At 36.6% G+C, this 18,799-nt stretch overlaps 2 long non-coding RNA genes across 3 annotated transcripts; one reads left to right on the top strand and one right to left on the bottom strand.

Moving 5' to 3' along the window:
• The first annotated feature begins 6,561 nt into the window (after positions 1–6,561).
• LOC134311440 (uncharacterized) lies at positions 6,562–7,845 on the top strand. Its single transcript, XR_010011428.1, has 3 exons — positions 6,562–6,669; positions 7,269–7,402; positions 7,560–7,845. It is a non-coding gene; the product is annotated as an uncharacterized LOC134311440 (long non-coding RNA).
• A 6,255-nt stretch (positions 7,846–14,100) lies between these two features.
• On the bottom strand, positions 14,101–16,069 carry LOC134311439 (uncharacterized). 2 transcript variants are annotated; one of them, XR_010011426.1, is made up of 4 exons: positions 16,033–16,069; positions 15,202–15,244; positions 14,860–14,903; positions 14,101–14,687 (listed from the first exon to the last, which is right to left on the bottom strand). It is a non-coding gene; the product is annotated as an uncharacterized LOC134311439 (long non-coding RNA). The 2 variants fall into 2 exon arrangements; XR_010011427.1 differs by lacking the exon at positions 16,033–16,069 and adding an exon at positions 15,627–15,776.
• Positions 16,070–18,799: the final 2,730 nt, after the last annotated feature.

Genomic DNA, 18,799 nt, shown 5'->3' with positions numbered 1-18,799 from the left:
GAGAAATAGAATTGTTGCTCTCCACAAAGATGGCCTGGGCTATAAGAAGATTGCTAACACCCTGAAACTGAGCTACAGCATGGTGGCCAAGGTCATACAGCGGTTTTCCAGGACAGGTTCCACTCGGAACAGGCTTCGCCAGGGTCGACCAAAGAAGTCGAGTCCACGTGTTCGGCGTCATATCCAGAGGTTGGCTTTAAAAAATAGACACATGAGTGCTGCCAGCATTGCTGCAGAGGTTGAAGACGTGGGAGGTCAGCCTGTCAGTGCTCAGACCATACACCGCACACTGCATCAACTCGGTCTGCATGGTCATCATCCCAGAAGGAAGCTGACGCACAAGAAAGCCAGCAAACAGTTTGCTGAAGACAAGCTGTCCAAGAACATGAATTACTGGAATGCCCTGTGGTCTGACGAGACCAAGATAAACTTGTTTGGCTCAAATGGTGTCCAGCATGTGTGGCGGCGCCCTGGTGAGAAGTACCAAGACAACTGTATCTTGCCTACAGTCAAGCATGGTGGTGGTAGCATCATGGTCTTGGGCTGCATGAGTGTTGCTGGCACTGGGGAGCTGCAGTTCATTGAGGGAAACATGAATTCCAACATGTACTGTGACATTCTGAAACAGAGCATGATCCCCTCCCTTCGAAAACTGGGCCTCATGGCAGTTTTCCAACAGGATAACGACCCCAAACACAACCTCCAAGATGACAACTGCCTTGCTGAGGAAGCTGAAGGTAAAGGTGATGGACTAAACCCAATTGAGCACCTGTGGCGCATCCTCAAGTGGAAGTTGGAGGAGTTTAAGGTGTCTAACATCCACCAGCTCCGTGATGTCATCATGGAGGAGTGGAAGAGGATTCCAGTAGCAACCTGTGCAGCTCTGGTGAATTCCATGCCCAGGAGGGTTAAGGCAGTGATAATAATGGTGGTCACACAAAATATTGACACTTTAGGCACAATTTGGACATGTTCACTGTGGGGTGTACTCACTTATGTTGCCAGCCATTTAGACATTAATGGCTGTGTGTTGAGTTATTTTCAGAAGACAGTAAATCTACACTGCTATACAAGTTGTACACTGACTACTCTAAGTTATATCCAAGTTTCATTTCTATAGTGTTGTCCCATGAAAAGATATAATAAAATATTTGCAGAAATGTGAGGGGTGTACTCACTTTTGTGATACACTGTATGTACACCAACACATTTACAAATACACACACAAGACAAAGGAGCTGATAGTGGACTGCAGCATAAAGCAGGAGAGGAACTATCACCCCGTTATGATCAGTGGCACCGCAGTGGAAAGAGTAGACAATTTCAAGTACCTTGGAGTTCACATCTCTGAGGACCTGTCATGGTCTTGCCACACCACTGCGCTGGCAAAGAAGGCCCGTCAGCGTCTTTATCACCTCAGAAGCTTAAGGGACTTCAAACTACCATCCAAGGTGCTTCGTAACTTCTACACCTGCACCATTGAATCCATCATAACAGGAAACATCACAACCTGGTTTGGAAACATCACCAAGCAGGATAGGCAGGCTCTACAGAGGGTGGTGCGTTCAGCTGAACGCATAATCCAGACTCAGCTTCCTGACCTGCAGTCCATATACAGGAAACGGTGCTGGACAAGGGCCAGGTGGATAGTAAAGGACCCCAGTCATCCCAGTAATGGACTGTTTTCTTTGTTACGGTCTGGGAAGCGTTTTCGTGCTCTAAAAGCCAAAACGGAGAGGATGAGAAGAAGCTTTTTCCCACAAGCTATTCAAGTCCTCAACGAAAATAGCATTTAGGACCAATTTACACAACTTGCACAATCTAATTTATATGTATATGTATGTGTATATATGTGGACATATGTACAGTGAGGAAAATAAGTATTTGATCCCCTGCTGATTTTGTAAGTTTACCCCCTTACAAAGACTTGAACAGTCTATAATTTTTATGGAAGGTTTATTTTAACAGAGAGAGACAGAATATCAACAAAAAATCCAGAAAAAAAACATTAAATAAAAGTTATAAATTAATTTGTATTTAATTAAGGGAAATAAGTATTTGATCCCCTACCAACTAGCAAGAATTCTGACCGCCACAGACCGGTTATGTGCCCATGAGGCACACAAATTAGTCCTGTTCCTGTATAAAAGACACCTGTGACAGAATCAGTTTCTTCTGTTTAAATCTCTCGACCACCATGGGCTAGACCAAAGAGCTATCAAGAGACGTCAGGGGAGGAGGGAATTACACGGGAGGAGCTTGTCAATGATCTCAAGGGAGCTGGGAGCAGAGAAATGCTGGATATGACCCCAAGAACACCATCCCCACTGGGCATTTCTCTGCCTCCAAACACGGCGAGTGGAGTTGATGCCAAAGAGCTCAATTTTGGTCTCATCTGACCATATCACATTCTCCCAAGCTTTCTCTGAATCATTCAGGTGTTCATTGGCAAACTTCAGACGGGTCTGTACATGAGCCTTCTTGAGCAGAGGGACTTTGCGGGCACTGCAGGATCTCAATCCATTACGGCGAAGTGTGTTACTAATGGTTTTCTTGGTGACTGTGCTCCCAGCTCCCTTGAGATCATTGACAAGCTCCTCCCGTGTAATTCTGGGCTGACCTCACCTTTCTCAGAATCATTCTTACCCTACGACTGAAGATCTTGCATGGAGCTCCAGAGCGAGGGCGATTGACTGTGATCTTGTATTTCTTCCATTTTCGAATTATCGCACCAACAGTGGTCTCTTTCTCACCAAGCCTCTTGCTGATGGTCTTGTAGCCCATTCCAGCCTTGTGCAGGTCTACAATCTTGTCCCTGACGTCCTTTGATAGCTCTTTGGTCTTGCCCATGGTGGTCGAGAGATTTGAACGGAAGAAACTGATTCTGTGACAGGTGTCTTTTATACAGGGACAGGACTAATTTGTGTGCCTTTTGTGCACATAACCGGTCTGTGGGGGTCAGAATTCTTGCTGGTTGGTAGGGGATCAAATACTTATTTCTCTTAATTAAATACAATTTAATTTATAACTTTTATTTAATGTTTTTTTCTGGATTTTTTGTTGATATTCTGTCTCTCTCTGTTAAAATAAAACTTCCATAAAAATTATAGACTGTTCAAGTCTTTGTAAGGGGGTAAACTTACAAAATCAGCAGGGGATCAAATACTTATTTTCCCCACTGTATGTGTATATAAGTATATGCCTGTATACTGTTTTATATGTATATGTATGTATATGTATGTATATGTATAGATTAGTATGAGAGGCCGTGTAGGCCATAATTCTGAGTTGAATTCTCTCATACACACTATCATACTCTCTCACACACACTATCATACTCTCTCACACACACCATCATACTCTCTCACACACACTATCATACTCTCATACACACACCATCATACTCTCTTACACACACTATCATACTCTCTCACACACACTATCATACTCTCTCACACACACCATCATACTCTCTCACACACACTATCATACTCTCTCACACACACCATCATACTCTCTCACACACACCATCATACTCTCTCACACACACTATCATACTCTCATACACACAGCACTATTCTCTCTTGCACAGATAACTATAGCTACTTAAACATGCATTATGTGCTTCCATGATAATCTGTGTAAGAGAGAATAGTAGTATATGTATGTAAGTTTGGTAGTCTGTGTAAGGGACGTTAACACTGTATGTAAAACAAAATCTACTATATGTGTAAGAGAATATTATTATATGTAAAACAGAATAATAGCATTGGTAAGCGTAATAAATAGTGTATGTGAATGCAAATAATCATGTTTATGGAACAGAATGATGGTGAATACAAGACAGAATGATGGTGCATGTGAATGAGAATAGTTGTATGTGTGAGAGAGTTTGATTGAAACGGAAACGAGTTTGATTGAAACGGAAGTAATAATAAATTCTCAGTACCTGATTGGTAGAAGACGCGGGATTTCACAGACATGTCCCACCTTCCTCATTATTACTGATAGGAGAGGATAGTGGACCGAGAGAGGATCAATGGAGCATCGGCCTGTTAACAACATTTTAAACTTTTCCACCGCTGCCACATCCATGTCAGAAATGTGGATTTAATGTGGACAGCCCGACAGGAGTCTAAACGCGGCCGCGGAGGAAGAAATGCGGTGAAGCTTTATATCCGAATCATCAGCCAGGTGTTGCGAGCTCCATATCAGCCTCAACCACAGAGAGCAGAGGCTTCAGAGTCAGGGGACACGTTTTAAACGTTTTAGTAATGCCAGACTAAGTAAGTGAGTTCTCATAAAGCACATTTATAAGAAACTCTGTCTTGGAAGCTTTCTTAAAGAACAATAAATAAATTTACTTTAGCTATAGTTGCTCCACATTAATGTGTCACTACATTAGAGTGTTTTTTTAAGTCGAATTACATGGAACTTTTGGACTCTTCCCTATGTAGGTTATCTTGATAAGTAAAATAAAATATAGATTCATTTTATATACACAATCATAAACAAGCTGCTGCACATGGAAAGCTACAGACTTACAGTCTAACATTTCAAAATCTGTCTCAGTGGTCATTCTAACTTAGTCACTTGTACTATTGAAGTTTGTTATATTTCTTTTATTACAGAAAAGTTATGTAATTCATTATAGATTGAGACCAAGCTCTTTTGAGTAACTGTTCTCTAAATATTTGTTGTATTGGGTGAATTGCTATAGACTGGTTTTGAAACTAAATTCAATTTTTGTGTTTTCAGTATTGAACTTTTGATGTCATGTGGAAACAAACTGGTTTCACCAAAGTTGCACGAGGGCCAGAAACTAAATGGCTTCATGATTCACAATACATTTACATCAAAGGCAGTGTACAGTAGACCATTACACATTTATGGTAAGTTATTTAAAAATAATGTAAGCAGTATGTTTATATTGCATATTAATAATAATAATAATAAGTAATTTGTAGCCCCCCCCCCCCCAACATTTTCTAAATGCATTGTGTGTGTGTTTGTTTTGTTTTTTAGTTTGTCACCACAGATTTAGAGGACAGTGGTGTGGAGGTTGACATGACAACAGCATCTAGTGACCACAGAAGTACCACACCAGTCATTGTATGACTACAAGGGCTAAGGATACCTTAATCCACCTGAGTGACAGATTATTTGCTGTTGAGACTGTTCTGAAATATTTGGTTTCTGCATGCAACAATAAATAAGAAACATTTGTTTGCCTGGGACAAGATCTTTGTTAACCAGTCTAATAGTGATTTCCTGACCTGTCCATAACTTGATAATAAATATCTAAATATTATATGGGGTGTCCTCATTTTTTTACATTACTGCATTGTTTCATTTCTCAGAAATACTTTATGAAGTTTAATTACTATCACAAATAACTCTAATAACCATAACTAATTGGGAATTTGAACATTGTAAATTCTTTGGCCAGTTGCACGCCCGTGACGGAAGGCATGTCCATTTGGGTCAAGCACTTGCAGCGCATGCCAGTGCTGTTTTCTATGAGAGGCCGTGTAGGCCATAATTCTAAGTTGATTTCTCACACACACACCATCATACTCTCACACACACACCATCATACTCTCTCACACACACCATCATACTCTCACACACATACCATCATACTCTCACACACATACCATCATACTCTCTCACACACACCATCATACTCTCTCACACACACCATCATACTCTCTCACACACACCATCATACTCTCTCACACACACCATCATACTCTTTCACACACACCATCATACTCTCTCACACACACCATCATACTCTCTCACACACACCATCATACTCTCACACACATACCATCATACTCTCTCACACACACCATCATACTCTCACACACACACCATCATACTCTCATACATGGTTTACTATACTCTGTCACATATACTACTATACCCTCTTACAACTATAATCACACTTTCTTTTATTTACTATTATACTCTCATACACAGCACTATTTTCTCTTGCACATATAACTATAGCTACTTAAACATGCATTATGTGCTTTCATGATAATCTGTGTAAAAGAGAATAATAGTATATGTATGTAAGTTTGGTAGTCTGTGTAAGGGACGTTAACACTATATGTAAAACAAAGATCTACTGTATGTGTAAGAGAATATTATTATATGTAAGCGTAATAAATAGTGTATGTGAATGCAAATAATCATGTTTATGGAACAGAATGATAGTGAATGTAAGACAGAATGATAGTGCATGTGAATAAGAATAGTTGTATGTGTGAGAGAGTTTGATTGTATGTGTGAGAGAGTTTGATTGATACGGAAACGAGTTTGATTGAAACGGAAGTAATGTTAAATTCTCAGTACCTGATTGGTTAATAGAAGACGCGGGATTTCACAGACATGTCCCGCCTTCCTCATTATTACTGATAAGAGAGGATAGTGGACCGAGAGAGAATCAATGGAGCATCGGCCTGTTAACATTTTAAACTTTTCCACCGCTGCCACATCCATGTCAGAAATGTGGATTTAAACCCGACAGCCCGACAGGAGTCTAAACGCAGCCGCGGAGGAAGAGATGCTGTGAAGCTTTATATCCGAACCATCAGCCAGGTGCTGACCTCCATATCAGCCTCAACCACAGAGAGCAGCGGCTCCAGAGTCAGGGGACAGGTGAGTTCACTAAACATGATTAAACTCATTTAGCTTCTGATAGAGTCGGGTTTAGATTGGGATATTTTATAAATATTCGTCTTTGTAAGGGACCGTCTGCAAATTACACGTTTTAAACGTTCTAGTAATGCCAAACTAAGTAAGTGAGTTCTCATAAAGCACATTTATAAGAAACTTTGTTTTGGAAGCTTTCTTAAAGAACAATAAATAAAATTACTTTATCGTTTTAATGGCTATAGTTGCTCCACATTAATGTGTCACTACATTCAAGTCGAATTACATGGAACTTTTGGACTCTTCCCTATGTAGGTCTTAATAAGTAAAATAAAATATAGATTCATTTTATATACACAATCATAAACAAGCTGCTGCACATGGAAAGCTACAGACTTACAGTCTAACATTTCAAAATCTGTCTCAGTGCTCATTCTAACTTAGTCACTTGTACTATTAAAGTTTGTTATCTTTCTTTTATTACAGAAAATGTAATTCATTATAGATTGAGACCAAGCTCTCTTGAGTAACTGTTCTCTAAATATTTGATTGGGTGAATTGCTATAGACTGGTTTTGAAACTAAATTCAATTTTTGTGATTTCAGTATTGAACTTTTGATGGCATGAGGAAACAAACTGGTTTCACCAAAGTTGCACGAGGGCCAGAAACTAAATGGCTTCATGATTGACAATACATTTACATCAAAGGCAGTGTACATTAGACAATGACACATTTACGGTAAGTTATTTAAAAATAATGTAAGCAGTATGTTTATATTGCATATTATTAATAATAATACGTAATTTGTAGCATTTAGATTTCATGGTTTGGCAATAGGCTAACCCCCAACATTTTCTAAATGCATTGTGTGTGTGTTTGTTTTGTTTGTTTTTAGTTTGTCACCACAGATTTAGAGGACAGTGGTGTGGAGGTTGACACGACAACAGCATCTAGTGACCACAGAAGTACCACACCAGTCATTGTATGACTACAAGGGCTAAGGATACCTTAATCCACCTGAGTGACAGATTATTTGCTGTTGAGACTGTTCTGAAATATTTGGTTTCTGCATGCAACAATAAATAAGAAACATTTGTTTGCTTGGGACAAGATCTTTGTTAACCAGTATAATAGTGATTTCCTGACCTGTCCATAACTTGATAATAAATATCTAAATATTATATGGGGTGTCCTCGTTTTTTTTTTTTTTTACATTACTGCATTGTTTCATTTATCAGAAATACATTATGACGTTTTAATTACTATCACAAATAACTCTAATAACCATAACTAATTTGGAATTTGAACATTGTAAATTCTTTGGCCAGTTGCACACCCGTGATGGAAGGCATGTCCATTTGGGTCCAGCACCTGCAGCGCATGCCGGCACTGTTTTCTGATGTTGCAAGACTGTTGTCCTCCTAGCACGTACCTTTCATCTGCATTTGGGGTGATTTGAAGAATCTTATTAACAATGTCAGCCAAAGTCGCAGACATTGCTGTATGCTCTCTCTCACACACACACACGTCAGTTAACCAATTTGAAGTTGCTATTTGTGCCTGTATAATTTCCTCCTGATGATTCCAAAGCATACAGCTATTCTTTAGCAACGAATTTCAAGAGACAAACTGAAGGTAATTTGTTTATGTAGGATGACCAGTTCTGATTGTTGGAGGTAATCTTGGAGAAAATATATCCCTATGTCTAATTTCTACTGATCTTGAGTTTTCCTATGAATTTTTTAGGGAACAAAAACATGCATAAAGTGCCTCCAGTGCACCCAAACTTGATTGACTGTCACCTCCTTCTAACTGCGGGCTAATTAAAAGAAAGTAAAAAGTTGTCAGTGTTTATCCATTAAGCTCACAAAATAATATTTCCAGAATCATGCTGGTATGTCCCATGCTGTCAGTTTTCCTTTCAATGTTCTAAATGCATCTCATTGTCATGGACAAAAGTAAAACATGTCCTCCTCATTACCATTTATTTCCACAAACCAAAGTGACCTTGTAAAAAAGGTAGAAAGTAGAAATATCATGGCTAGTTCAACAAAGCTCAACAAAAGTGTAGTCATTGTTAAAAGGTCTGCTGCCAGATTTAAATGTTTTTGTAGACCAATTTATGTGCAGGCTCTGTTCTTACAGCTGTAAGCCAATCTGACTTCCTGTCCTCCTTCCTGGCCTCCTTTTAACACCTTGATGGTGTGTGAGAGAGTATGATGGTGTGTGTGAGAGAGTATGATGGTGTGTGTGAGAGAGTATGATGGTGTGTGTGAAAGAGTATGATGGTGTGTGTGAGAGAGTATGATGGTGTGTGTGAGAGAGTATGATGGTGTGTGTGTGAGAGTATGATGGTGTGTGTGAGAGTGTATGATGGTGTGTGTGAGAGAGTATGATGGTGTGTGTGAGAGAGTATGATGGTGTGTGTGTGAGAGTATGATGGTGTGTGTGAGAGAGTATGATGGTGTGTGTGTGAGAGTATGATGGTGTGTGTGAGAGAGTATGATGGTGTGTGTGTGAGAGTATGATGGTGTGTGTGTGAGAGTATGATGGTGTGTGTGTGAGAAATCAACTTAGAATTATGGCCTACACGGCCTCTCATAGTTTTCTGATGTTGCAAGACTGTAGTCCTCCTAGCATGTACCTTTCATCTGCATTTGGGGTGGTTTGAAGAATCTTATTAACAATGTCAGCCAAAGCCGCATCAGACATTGCTGTATACGTCAGTTAACCAATTTGAAGTTGCTGTCTGTGCCTGTATAATTTCCTCCTGATGATTCCAAAGCATACAGCTATTCTTTAGCAACGAATTTCAAGAGACAAACCGAAGGTAATTTGTTTATGTAGTATATTGTACTGATGGCAACCAGGATGACCAGTTCTGATTGTTGGAGGTACTCTTGGAGTAAATATATCCCTATGTCTAATTTCTACTGATCTTGAGTTTTCATATGAATTTTTTTAGGGAACAAAAACATGCATAAAGTGCCTCCAGTGCACCCAAACTTCATTGACTGTCACCTCCTTCTAACTGCTGGCTAATTAAAAGAAAGTAAAAAGTTGTCAGTGTTTATCCATTAAGCTCACAAAATAATATTTCCACAATCATGCTGGTATGTCCCATGCTGTCAATTTTCCTTTCAATGTTCTAAATGCATCTCATTGTGATAGACAAAAATAGTAAAACATGTCCTCCTCATTACCATTTATTTCCACAAACCAAAGTGACCTTGTAAAAAAAAGGTAGAAAGTAGAAATATCATGGCTAGCTCAACAAAGCTCAACAAAAGTGTAAAGTCATTGTTAAAAGGTCTGCTGCCAGATTTAAATGTTTTTTTGTAGACCAATTTATGTGCAGGCTCTGTTCTTACAGCTGTAAGCCAATCAGGTAATCTGACTTCCTGTCCTCCTTCCTCCTCCTTCCTGTCCTCCTTTGAACACCTTGATAGTGTGTGAGAGAGTATGATGGTGTGTGTGAGAGAGTATGATAGTGTGTGTGAGAGAGTATGACAGTGTGTGTGAGAGAGTATGATGGTGTGTGTGTGAGAGAGTATGATGGTGTGTGTGAGAGAGTATGATGGTGTGTGTGAGAGAGTATGATGGTGTGTGTGTGAGAGAGTATGATAGTGTGTGTGAGAGAGTATGAAAGTGTGTGTGAGAGAGTATGATGGTGTGTGTGAGAGAGTATGATGGTGTGTGTGAGAGAGTATGGTAGTGTGTGTGAGAGAGTATGATGGTGTGTGTGAGAGAGTATGATGGTGTGTGTGAGAGAGTATGATGGTGTGTGTGAGAGAGTATGATGGTGTGTGTGAGAGAGTATGATAGTGTGTGTGAGAGAGTATGATGGTGTGTGTGAGAGAGTATGATGGTGTGTGTGAGAGAATTCAACTTAGAATTATGGCCTACACGGCCTCTCATAGATTAGTATTGTGTATTTATTATTTATCACATCTGTATAGCATTATGTAGCATTATGTTGCACAGTTTCTGCACTACTTGTCACTTTACACACTTGTTCACTTTAAATTGCCCTTTGTAATTATATTGTTAATTCTTCTAATGTTCACTTTACTTTAATTGCTCTTTTTAATTATATTGTTAATTTTTCTAATGTTTCTAAATTCTTACTTTTAAAAACATTCTATATTTTTTGTATAATATATTTTTTAACTATTTTGTAGTTTTTGTAATTACTGTGGCGGAGCAGTCACTAAAGCATTTCACTGCCAGTTGTATTGTGTATGACTATGTACAGTATGTGACAAATAAACCTTGATTTGATTTGACTTGGAATACATGTATTTACTCATAGGAGGTTGTTGGTTGATCCCTCTGCTCATCTTGCTCTTCTTCATCCTCTTCTTCCCCTTCATCCAGGAGCTCCATGTCCATGAAGTCCTCCTCTTCAATGGTCATGCCTTCATGATCTTCATCGCTGTCATGTTCAGCAATAAGCCTAAGCTCGTCAGGGCCTAGCCGCCGTCTCCTCTTCAGAGACTCCATAAGGCGTGCATATTGAGCCTTGTCTCCATCCATCTCAGAATAATAAAAAAAAGAGATTACAATGAATAAAGGTGGTGACAGTGATGTTATTTTAAAAATAATTACATATATGTAGAATTCAATCACAAATACTCTATATGTTTTTGTCAGAGAAGCTAATGTCCACAGGCTCATGTTTTGAAGTAAACTCAAGTACACTGAACCAATACATATGACAAAAGTTTCTCAAATCTGGCACATGGTTTACACATAAAACAATAATTATCTAAGAGGAGCAATAATTACAAGACAAAACTATGGTTATATTTAAAAATGTTGTAAATAGTCACAGACTGAAATGTTATGCACCTGTATGCTTTCTGACAAAGTTTGATACCATATTTTAGTCCCTTTCAAATATCTCTTGCAATACATTAGAAAATTATGCAAATCTGACAGAAATATTCTATAGATAAAACTATATTTCACTGATACAAGTAAGAATTATCACAGAAAAAAAAAAATTATGGTAAAAAAAAAAAAAAAAAAAAAAGTTATAAATTGCCCAGACTGACATGTTGTCTACCTATATGCACCTATATGGTAGCATAGCATACTTTAGTCTCTTTCAAATAAATGCAGCAATATTCTAGAAAATGATTCAAATTTGACATAAATATTTTATACACTGTTAAAAAAACCCTTTTTTTACAGGTTTTCCCAGTACATTTTTACAGTTTTTCCCCTGTATTTATAAAAAAAACAGAATCTTTTTGTAAAATTACAAGAATAAACTGTATATTGAAAAGTGTCATGTGATTTACCAAAAAAAATCTGTATAAATGAAATACATAAAAAATCTGTTTTTTAACAGTTTTTAGATGACACTTTTAATAAAACTAACTGTAAAAATAAAGTAATCTTCATTGACAAAAATAGCAGAATCTTCTGTAATTTTCAAAAATAAACCTTTTGTTATGCCGATATATCACTGTCAAATACATAAAAATACTGTTAATAATGCATTTTAGATTTAAACATGACTGCATTGTGTTTATTTAACTCAAATAAATGAACCATTCATAACATTCGATGTTTTCTAGTGGACTCAACTTTACTTAGTTGCTTTATTTCCCTGGAACTACTTAATGCAATAAGTTTATCAGGTGAAACCGGATATGATGCACCGGGGATTACGCAATACATCGTGAAGGCACGTTGTGTTTCAATGGCATCTCAGGTAATGTCAAGTCAAGTCAAGTCAACTTTATTTATATAGCGCTTTTTACAATAGACATTGTCTCAAAGCAACTTTACAAAATCCAGGACCAACAGATACAAAAACCCCTGTTGAGCAAGCCGAGGGCAACTGTGGCAAGGAAAAACTCCCTGAAAATTACAGGAAGAAACCTTGAGAGGAACCAGACTCAGCAGGGCCCATCCTTCATGGGTGGCCTGGAGGATACTTTAAATAAATACACGATTTACACAAATCATACAAACACAGAATTAAATGATCTAAAAGTCATAACTGGTAATAAATAGATAAATAAACAATTAAATAATAATAGAGTTGTTATCCGCTCTAGTCTTCAATAAAGTCTGTAGTGATTTCTTGTCGTTGCAATTACTCCAGACCAGTCACATCTGACAGGAGCAGCATCGTTGTCCCGGCAGTCTCGACTTCAATCCTTAACCTCGGCGGGTAAACAGGTTTCCATCAGAATGCCCTCGGGGTAAAACAACAGAGAATGTAGTTAATAATGTACAATGCTAGTTGACAAACAGTTTTACAGAGAGTTTTAGACTCCGGCAGCCCTAATTATTACAGCATAACTAAAAGGGAGAGCAAGCAGGTAACAAGGTCATGAAGGCTAATGTGAAGCTTTACAAAATCTTTCTCCATATGTCTAATTGCATGCTAATCATGATGTTTATCTTATTATATTGTTTAATATAGCTCTTGAATAATATTCAAGTTTTATTGTTGTGCATGCTTTATTTGTTTAAAAATGCTGACGCTAATTCGCGCGCGTTAATGCTAACGGCGGACCTGCTTATAGTGATTTATTTATTAACGTCTTTTCAGGGTTTCTGTGAATCATATTAAAGTCTTGAGGCAGATTTTAATAGATTGCCGTTGGCTGACTGTACACTGTAAAAAAAAAAAGCGTAAAAAAACGGTATTTTTCTGGCAGCAGGGGCGCCAGAGAATGTCTGTAAAAAAACAGGAAAAAACTGTAAAATTTAAAACAGAGATAAACTGTAAAAAAACGGTAATTATATTTACCATAATTAACATCTATCACTGTAATTTTACAGGAAATTGTCCTATAATTTCATGAAATCTTCTACTTTCAACATATATTAATTGTTAGAACAGTGTCATACACCTCTAAAAAAACAGAATAATTATCTTTATAAATGATAAACAAAAGTTTAAGTACAGATAATTACTACTGTTTTCACAAAATATTTGCATATAAAACAAAAAAAAACCATGTAATTTTACTTAGCAAAAGCCCAATTTTAAATGAACTGTCAGAGGTATTGCAAAAAATATCTGTTAAATTGTCTTTTTTTATTATCTAAATACATTAATAAACTGTCAAAATAAAAGCATTTTCTTTCTCTAAAACATAAGTTAACTGTATTTTTAAATTGTTATTCTTCATTTAAAAAAATATACAAAATACAAAAATTTTAAGTAGGTTAAGATTTGTCTGCATAATACTGTGAAATTTTGCAGCTGTTACATGTTACATAGAACTTTAGAACATATATAGAACTTTATAAATGCAGTATATAAATAGCTTTTGTTAATTTCAGCTTCAAAATGGATCAAAATCCACCACAGTTCAGCTATTTTTGACCCAAATAATTTTCACACAAATAAACAGTAAGTGTAGAAACAAGGAGGTTTTAATGTTATGGCTGATCAGTGTAAAAATCAGATGTCTAACACAATACAGCATACAATAAGTGCAATCAAAATTCATTTAAATGGAAAATGTTTAACAAAGCAGCATACAGTTAAGTGAAATGTCTACAAAACATGGGCATGAAACACTTCTGAACAAATCTGAATTATGTAATTATTTAATGTACAAAAGTCAGTGCCAACATTAAAGTTTTCAGAAAGTGCAACCACAGTGGGATTCGATAAACAGTACGTCACAAGTGTAATACTCAGTATGGACCACATCTCACTGAATAGCTTTATATTTAGTAATTGAGCTTTATGAGACAGTTTGTTAGCATCTAGTTCCAGAAACAGTTTTTGGAGTGCATCAAAAGTGTATCTGAATGTAGGAGGGTAACTCAAGTTCTAAATCATAAGGTTATAAATATATAAGGCATAAATCAGCCCGAACTGCAAAGGCAAGGAACACACTGCCCAGGTCTTCTAGAACCACACCACCGTCTAATACCACTCCAGTATTGGCAGGTGGGTCCATGGCTTCAGCTCCCTCAACTCTAGTCACATAGATCCCAAGAACAGTCTCCCGATCACCCGTTCAGTTGCAGCCATATCACCATCCTACAATGGAACAGGGGGGAAAATCACTTTCTTAAACTTAACAGTACACAAATTTCCATTTAGGACTTAACATATCTGACATCTCACTTCAACCTATATTTTAACTCAGACGTACACTGGCCCGAAAAGATGGGGTGGTTGCTGTAACAATTCAGAGGAAGCTTGTGCTTACCTTCACCCTCCTAGCGCTGATGGTATTGCGTGATTGGAGGAATCCTAAATTGTAGATGAAATTGGATACTATTAAAATTATATATAAATAAAAAATTACTAAAGAAAACTAAAGGAAATCAAAATCAGCAAGACAAATATTTATAAAGAAATTACCAGCTTAAAAAATAAAATAGACATAAAATACATAAAACTAAAAAGTAAGTAAAAGAACAAAACAGGATAAATAATAAGAATTTCCACATTTTTTCTTCTTCACTTAATCTAAACTTAACTTCAGTTAGTTCAGTCAAAAGTAGCTCAATATTCTTCAATTTAGCATAAAATGTAGAAAAAAAATTACCAGTAAAAGGTCAGTCCAACTGCAAATACACATTTCCAACCATCTGTAAACAGAAGATACAAGAGATCAGTTGTTTTGTTGTAAATAACTAAAATATTATTTCTATAGTAAAGACTTTAACATTACAAATTCATTGATTATCCAATACTGTTCACATGTGTGTGCTTTCGAGGATAACAGTCACAAAACTCAGGTTTGTAATGATACTAACGTTACAGAATCACTTTGTTTTTAAGTCTGTGCAGAACGTGAGCGCCAAACGAAAAGCCTGAAGTTCCCCTCAGGCTCGAGCTGCCTGCTCACATCTTAGCTAGCTAGCTAGGTTGTGTGTCCATGTTTTTTAATGCACTGGCACAGCAAATATTACACATCTTTTTATTTTCTTCTAATATACTTCTGCATTAAGTAATTTAAGCCATTTTTACCTTTCGGGAAAGAATCTTACTGCCACAAGTTGAGAATACTGGCTGTTGAACTTGACTAGCTTAGCACTAGCTAGCACCACGGCAGTGCAACGTTATCACACATAGCGCAACTGGACTTAATATACAGTCAGCCAACGGCAATCTATTAAAATCTGCCTCAAGACTTCAATATTATTCACAGAATCCCTGGAAAGATGTTAATAAATAAATCACTATAAGCAGGTCCGGCGTTAGCATTAGCACGCGCGAATTAGCGTTAGCATTTTTAAACAAATAAAGCATGTACAGCAATAAAACTTGAATATTATTCAACTAAAGAGCTATATTAAACAATATAATAGGATAAACATCATGATTAGCATGCAATTAGACATATGGAAAAAGATTTTGTAAAGCTTCACATTACCTGAGATGCCATTGAAACACAATGTGCCTTCACGATGTATTGCGCAATCCCTGGTGCGTCATATCCGGTTTCACCTGATAAACTCATTGCATTAAGTAGTTCCAGGGAAATAAAGCAACTAAGTTAAGTTAACTAATAAACACAACGCAGTCATGTTTAAATCTAAAATGTAATTGATTTGTGTCACACCAGCATATATTCTTTATGCAAAACCAACAGGCACTCAAAAGTGTGTAACTGGTAAATTAGAGCATCATTTTATATCTGTGGTGCTCTGGTTGGAATGTGCACCCAACATGTTGCACAGATGAACTGTAATACATTTTTCCTGTGAATGTGGGGATGGGTAAATTATGCTTGATTTAAATATTATAAATGTGAGAATAAATCACAGTTAATAACATTTTAAATTTGACTATGGTTTTACACAGTTTGTATAAATGCACTTATTTAACAATTCAATCTTTAAATTAATACAAATGCATAAATAAAGTAAAAGTTAAAATCTGTTTAAATTGTATTGTTGCCTGTCTAATAAGGTAGGCAATACCTTTGTTTTTCCAATTTATGTATGTAAAGTAGTGGTTAAGAAATGCAAAATTACTAAATATTTCTTTCTTTGCTCACATATTTTTTTTGCAATTGTACATTTTTAAATGCATTATTAACAGTATTTTTATTTATTTGACAGTGATATATCGGTATAACAAAAGTTTTTTTTTTTTTAAATTACAGAAGATTCTGCTATTTTTGTCAATGAAGATTACTTTATTTTTACAGTTAGTTTTGTTAAAAGTGTCATCTAAAAACTGTTAAAAAACAGATTTTTTATGTATTTCATTTATACAGATTTTTTATGGTAAATCACATGACACTTTTCAATATACAGTTTATTCTTGTAATTTTACAAAAAAATTATGTCTTTTATAAATACAGGGAAAAACTGTAAAAAAATGTTTATTTTTTACAGTGTATATTAAGTCCAGTTGCGCTATGTGTGATAACGTTGCACTGCCGTGGTGCTAGCTAGTGCTAAGCTAGTCAAGTTCAACAGCCAGTATTCTCAACTTGTGGCAGTAAGATTCTTTCCCGAAAGGTAAAAATGGCTTAAATTACTTCATACGGAAGTATATTAGAAGAAGGTAGAAAATAAAAAGATGTGTAATATTTGCGGTGCCAGTGCATTAAAAAACATGGACACACAACCTAGCTAAGATGTGAGCAGGCAGCTCGAGCCTGAGGGGGATGCTGTGCTTTTCGTTTGGCGCTCACGTTCTGCACAAACTAAAAACAAAGTGATTCTGTAACGTTAGTATCATTAGAAACCTGAGTTTTGTGACTGTTATCCTCGAAAGCACACACATGTGAACAGTATTGGATAATCAATGAATTTGTAATGTTAAAGTCTTTACTATAGAAATAATATTTTAGTTATTTACAACAAAATAATTGATGTCTTGTATCTTCTGTTTACAGATGGTTGGAAATGTGTAGTTGCAGTTGGACTGACCTTTTACTGGTAATTTTCTTTCTACATTTTATGCTAAATTGAAGAATATTGAGCTACTTTTGACTGAACACTGAGTGATTAAGTTTAGATTAAGTGAAGAAGAAAAAATGTGGAAATTCTTATTATTTATCCTGTTTTGTTCTTTTACTTACTTTTTTGTTTTATGTATTTTATGTCTATTTTCTTATTGAAGCTGGTAATTTCTTTATAAATATTTGTCTTGCTGATTTTGATTTCCTTTAGTTTTCTTTAGTAATATGTTATTTATATATAATTTTAACAGTATCCAATTTCATCTACAATTTAGGATTCCCCACTAGGAGGGTGAAGGTAAGCACAAGTTTCCTCTGAGTTGTTACAGCAACCACCTCATCATTTCGGGCCAATGTACGTCTGAGTTAAAATAAAGGTTGAAGCGAGATGTCAGATATGTTAAGTCCTAAATGGAAATTTGTGTACTGTTAAGTTCAAGAAAGTGATTTCCCCCCTCTGTTCCATTTTGGGATGGTGATATGGCTGCAACTGAACTGGTGATTGAGGAGACTGTTCTGGGGATCTATGTGACTAGAGTTGAGGGAGCTGAAGCCATGGACCCCCTTGCCAATACTGGAGTGGTATTAGAAGGTGGTGTGGTTCTAGAAGACCTGGGCAGTGTGTTCCTTGCCTTTGCAGTCCGGGCTGATTTATGCCATATATATTTATAATCTTATGATTTATAACTTGAGTTACCCTCCTACATTCAGATATACTTTTGATGTACTCCAAAAACTGTTTCTGGAACTAGATGCTAACAACCTGTCTCAAAGCTCAATTACTAAATACCAAGCTATTCAGTGAGATGTAGTCCATACTGAGTATTACACTTGTGACATACTGTTCATCGAAGTCCCCTGTGGTTGCACTTTCTGAAAACTTCAATGTTGGCACTGTTTTTTTGTACATAATTCAGATTTGTTCAGAAGTGTTTCATGCCCATGTTTTGCAGACATTTCACTTAACTGTATGCTGCTTTGTTAAACATTTTCCATTGAAATGAATTCTGATTGCACTTATTGTATGCTGTATTGTGTTAGACATCTGATTCTTACACTGATCAGCCATAACATTAAAACCTCCTTGTTTCTACACTTACTGTTTTTATTATTTTATTTTTGAAGCGGGATGGTGTCCACCCCACGTGGGAGGGTGCTGCTCGCATTTCTTGCAGCATAGGTGACAGGCTTTACCACCGCGTTAGTGTAGCGGCAGATAGTGTTA

Source organism: Trichomycterus rosablanca, chromosome 4, assembly GCF_030014385.1.
Source record: "Trichomycterus rosablanca isolate fTriRos1 chromosome 4, fTriRos1.hap1, whole genome shotgun sequence".
In the NCBI taxonomy this organism is placed as follows: Eukaryota; Metazoa; Chordata; class Actinopteri; order Siluriformes; family Trichomycteridae; genus Trichomycterus; species Trichomycterus rosablanca.
The sequence above is the reverse complement of the archived record's forward strand: the minus strand, read 5'-3'. Positions and strand labels throughout refer to the sequence as shown.